Raw genomic sequence first — 4,742 nt, forward strand, 5'->3', positions numbered from 1 at the left:
GTTGACATCACACTTGCAGCGGCACCAGTATCGAATAAAATTTGTACATCATAATCGTTAAACTTTACCCATGCCGTAGCTTGTATGAATTCTTTAACACAACTGTCTGATTTAATGTTTATCTCGTCGGTTAATTCCTGTTCTGCTGTCATTTTGTCATCGTACCTGAGGAAACAAACCGTCTCAGCCGTTGCGCTCTTACAACACCTCACGACCGTAGCACGAGCGCTTAGCTCGGTCGTCGACTGTTTTCCGTCGTCTGCTGTGTTTGGCCGGGTTCGTTGACCAGCTCCACTATGTTTACATTCCGGCCGGTTGGCGCCCACGCGTCAGCTGATGGCGCGCCGCAATTGTTATTGTTACTTCGTGGCGGGGAGTGCAAAACTGTACTGGGGAATGGGGGCGGATTCCGTGGAGGGTTATGATTTGTCATGCGTGAATTTTGTGTGTTCCACATATTCTGTCGGTGATTGTTGGGATTGGTATTGTTTTGGTGGTAATTATGTCTGTTATAGGTCGTGTTCCTGTCAAAGTAGCCCGGGTTGTACCGGTTATTCTCACGTCTCCTATTGTTGTTGTTGTTGTACTGTCTGTAATTTTCATTTTGCTTGTAGTTACCATTTTGATATGGGTGATAATTATTGTTATTATTATTAGTCCACGAATTTCTGCGGTTGTTCCTACTGTCATACACGTTTCCATTTGAATATGTTTCGCGCGCAGGCATCGTATTGTGTCGCGGCGCGGACGGATGGTTCCACCAACCACCGTCACTACGGTTCCTTTGGGGTGGGTGCTGGTTTTGGTTACTAATATGAATAAAATTTGAATGGCGTGAATCGCCTCTGTAAACTACGTCCATTTGATCTAAGAAGTTTAAGAAAGTCTTAACGTCATTCTCCGGTACTCCTATTAATCTGTCTCGGTATGGAAAGGGTAAGTGGCTCTTTAAAGTGTCAATTATCGCTGGCAAGTCGGCTGGTTTGGACCAGTACAGTGTCTTGTCTAGGTACCTCTCAAAGTATTGTCTTAACGTCTCTTTTTTAGGGTCATAGGTCTCGGGGTTGCACACTTCTCTCCTTAGACTCTGTTGCTCATTGTCCGACCAGAATTCGTCCAAGAAGGCTTGTTCGAACTGTTCAAACGTAAGGCACCGCCGCTTCATAGCGGCACCCCACTTAGCTGCTCGTCCTCTCATGAGATTGGTGACGTATCTGATTTTATCAACTTCTGACCAACTACGTGGAAAAACACCGTCAAATGTTCTAATAAACACAATAGGGTGGACTTTGTGCTTGTCCTCACTGGAAAATGTCTGGAAATGCCCATATCTTACAAACGTGTCATCGGCCATGCCGGTTAGCATAACTGTATTGACGTAGTTTGTGTCACTTGCTACTCTAGGTGCCGTATCGTAATATTGCTCGTTTGGTGGAAAAGAAGGCGGCACATTGTAATTTTGATTGGAAATAGGTGATTCCACGATAGGTGTTCTGTCTGTGTCGTTAGCCATGGTTTTAGCTGTTTTGTCGTTTCCTACCGATGCGTTTGCACCAATCGCCAATCACGGTACAACATTGTCTCGTAATTTTGTCACTTCGTCTTCTGTGTGTTTTGTCTCGTCTTTAACATGTGTCTTTGCTTTTGAAAGTATGTCCTGTGTAATTGTTTCAAGTTTTTTGTCCAGATAGTCGTCACACAATTTACATTCATGTACAATTCTTTCGGCCATGTTGGTGTCGTTGTTTAGTGACGCGAGGTCCGCTCGGTCTTCTAATTTTCCTATCTTTTCTTTGAGGTGGGTCTGTTCAAGAACTACCATTGTGAGTTGTTGGGTAATATTTCCCACTTCTTCGGTCAGCTTTTCTTGAGTGGAGGTAGCTGAAGTGTGGGCCTGAGCTAACTCTTCCACACGAATGTTCACTTCCTGCTGCACATTAACTATTTGAGTTAACTGACTCTCACATCGGTTGATATTGTTTTTTTGTTTCATGTGTGAATGTAACTAAAGTTTCTTCCTGTTTGGTGACTCGATCGGACAATGTCTCAAATCGCTGGCTGAGCTGTTGAGTGGTGTTATTTAATTCTGTCATCTGTTTTGTCGTCCGTTCAAAATTTTCGGTCATAGTATGGTTTAATATGTCAATTTTCTGACTAACGTCTCGTTTCATGTCTGCAAATAACTCTAATAGTCGGTCCAGTTTGTCAGTTTCCTGTGTCCGATTTGTGTCACATTGCTGAATTTGTCTCATATTCGGTTCTGACATTGATGTTAGCAATGGCGCTGACGGTCTAGTCTCGCGTCCATTCCACATTTCGTCATTTAAAGTCGTCATCTGGGTATTATCACAAATGTCGCGAGTTTGAGGCAAAATCATTGCATTGATCTGTGAACTCGTCCATGGAGGGAAACGCGGACTTTCTTGTTTGTTGAAAGATGAATCTACGTCACTTAACTCATCTGCCGAAACTATCTCTACCTTACCACGTTCCATTGTAATAGGATGTATAATAGTAAGTCAAAAAGGGAATAATATAAGTCTGATTAATAAAAATTTGACTCAAATTTAGGTTGAAATATTTTCTCGTCAATGTGAATGATTGCTCTATTGCAAACAATGGTTGAGAAAGATGCAGCAGGGCGGACAAAATTTTTCGTAACAAATGACTGTTTGGCGGTCAAATTCACGATCTTCATATGCAGCTACAACCATACTATAATTACCACAAACTACAATAGAAATAGATAATTTTGGAAAGATCTAGAAGAGAACTACAGGATGTGTGGAAATGGAAAAATGGATACTGCAGTTGGCTATTGAATGTTTGAATGAAACATAATTGTGTGACTCACCATTAAATTTTCTGTCCTGCAGCGGCTGGCCAATCACTTCTGCATAAATCGTATTCGTCAAAATATGGATTTTCTTAATACATCTCCATCGGATAATCACCAAAAGGTCTCAAAACAACATTTTTGCATCAATGTATGCCATGAAAAGAAAAACAGATTGAATTAGTTACAAAAATTCTTTACAATATTGTGGTATCATTTGCTTAGGTACAATAAAGTTGGTGTTTTAGTTACCCTTTAAACTTCAGGATTTTATTCTCTGTTGGGAAAAATACAAATTAAAGTTTCAAATTTGCTCAAAAACGACACATCCGAAAATTGCGTCCTGTCGCGGGAGCCAGTTGTAGTGGTTAATTAAAAAAAAATAATGGGAGAAGAGACCGTGAAAAAGGGAAAGAATGAAAGAAATGCAGATCGGACTTTGTATAACAGAAAAGGTATCGGACTTCGTTATTCGGAAAAGCTATTGTTGGGGTGGTCCTTGTGTCGTTTTTGAGCAAAAGTTAAACCAATTTCCACTACAAAAAGTATTGAAAAGAAACAGAGAATAACAGAATGTAACTGACAGGGGGAAATGGCGTAGACGAGAGATCATCCTTTACCAGATTAACTTATCTTCTTTCGAGCGGCGTCCACGTCTTCAAAAATCTCCTTCATTTCAGCGTGAGAAAATATGCTCCGAAATCTTGCAATAGTCCAGGGATCACTAATTTATACCAATGAAAATCATCTTGATACTGTATGCAATTTAATTCACTTTGCTACTTCCATCCACCGACTTTCTTAATAACTTCCACAATGTCTACACATTACAATCAGATCAAGATTAGCCATTAAGTTTTTTACGTCAGCATCCGATCACGTCTGCCTTAAGCTACTGCTGACAAGAGACAATTGAAAACGGATAGAAAACAAAAAAGGTTACAATTTTGGTATTTTCTCTGCCGTCGAGCGCTCATACCGCTGCGACGGGATATTTTTATCTGAGGGAACGAGTGTAGCGCGGCGAAATTTAAAGCCCCGCTACATAACGTTAGGTGACTCAACCTGTATAAGGGGAAACGAAAAATATGCTTTGTACACGATGCAGAAGGGTGTGTCGCTACTCTCCTTACGCTTCATCATCCAGGTACGTCTTCCCTCATGTCGTATGTTATTCCACCGATAATCGGACAAGTTCTTGTCAGCTCAGTCAATGGGTGTCTTCTCCTACCGGTTGATGATCCTACCTGCGCGGAGGGTCACGGAAGGCACTCACTGAGTAATGAGAAAAAATACTGTCCATGTTTTGGGTTCCGTACAATCTTGCAATGACGTTCTTGTAGGTAGTTGCAAAAGTCCAATACATCTTTAGGTCCATCGTGAAATAAGTAGTGTACCGCATGCGCACGGATCCACGTTGTAACCTCCCCACAAAATTCCTTCTCATTTAACCTCCGCACAAAATTCTTTCACATTTAACTTCCGCACAAAATTCATTCACGTTTAGCGTAACCTCAAAACAGAAAAATTCCTAAATCTCTCAACAGTAAAAAATATTATAATTATGTCGTTCACATTCAGTGTAACGTCCCAACAAAAAAATAAGTTCAGTAACCTGGTGATAATACAATGTAACTAACCTCTCAATTAAATTGTCACTCACTTATAACTTTTCAATAATTGACTATGAATTTAACCTGGTAAATTTTGGACGTCAGCAGTGCTGCGTCATGGCCCTGAAAGATCAATCTGAATAAATAAAGAGAAAAATTGTTACCTCAATGAAGTCGCCGGATAACGCATATATATCTGCTCTTAAAATAATGTTTTCTGGCATAGCCCTGTGCAATGCTGGCCGATAGATTTGTCACTTATGAAAGGAAGCAACTGATTTTTCTTTTGCAAC

Source organism: Schistocerca cancellata, chromosome 2 (genome assembly GCF_023864275.1).
Source record: "Schistocerca cancellata isolate TAMUIC-IGC-003103 chromosome 2, iqSchCanc2.1, whole genome shotgun sequence".
In the NCBI taxonomy this organism is placed as follows: domain Eukaryota; kingdom Metazoa; phylum Arthropoda; class Insecta; order Orthoptera; family Acrididae; genus Schistocerca; species Schistocerca cancellata.